Here is a 742-nt window from a genome sequence, read left to right on the forward strand (position 1 = left end):
ATCCTACCAGCGTGGCAGCCCAGACTGGAAAGCAGCTCCATACTTGAACGGAGCTCCACAGCCCCTCAAGAAGAAGCAAAGGTGGCCCACGGAGCCACATATTTGAGCGAAATGTGGGGGAGGTGTTGAGAAGTAAGGAAGAACTCAAAAGAATCATTAAAAAAAGCAACACTAGCAGCCAACAAATGGCACTCAGAGAGCCAAATAGTGTGGGCTGGTGTTTCTCAGACAAGAGACTGTGTCCGAGGGAAGCAGAGGGGTCCGAGTGTGGGTGAAGAATGGTAGGGAGTGGGAAAGCATATATCACAAATTACTGGAGCTCTGCAGCCCCTCAGGAAGATGCAAAGATGGCGCACAGAGCCAGGTATTTGAGCGAAAGGAAGGGGAGGTGGTGAGAAGTAAGGAAGAAATCAAAAGAAGAGGAAAAAAGCAACACCAGCAGCCAACAAATGACACTCAGAGAGCTGGCCCATTCGGGTGTGTGGAATCTAAGCGGCCGGTGATTCTTGGTCTCGAAATTGTGGCTGCCGGAAGCAGAGGAGTCCGAGTAGGGGTGAAGAATGGTGGGGGGTGGGAAAGCATATATCGCAAATTACTGGTTGTTTTGTCTCCCGCTGGATGCTCCATGTGGCTGCTTTCGCTTACCCCCTGTTTGCTGGTCTCTGATAGGACTCCAAGATGGTGGGTCCGTTAGCTGGTAGGGCACCTCTGCATGAATCTCTCCTTGCTCTCCATTCTCTGT

This window comes from Trichechus manatus, unplaced genomic scaffold (assembly GCF_000243295.1).
Source record: "Trichechus manatus latirostris isolate Lorelei unplaced genomic scaffold, TriManLat1.0 scaffold00074, whole genome shotgun sequence".
Taxonomy (NCBI): domain Eukaryota; kingdom Metazoa; phylum Chordata; class Mammalia; order Sirenia; family Trichechidae; genus Trichechus; species Trichechus manatus.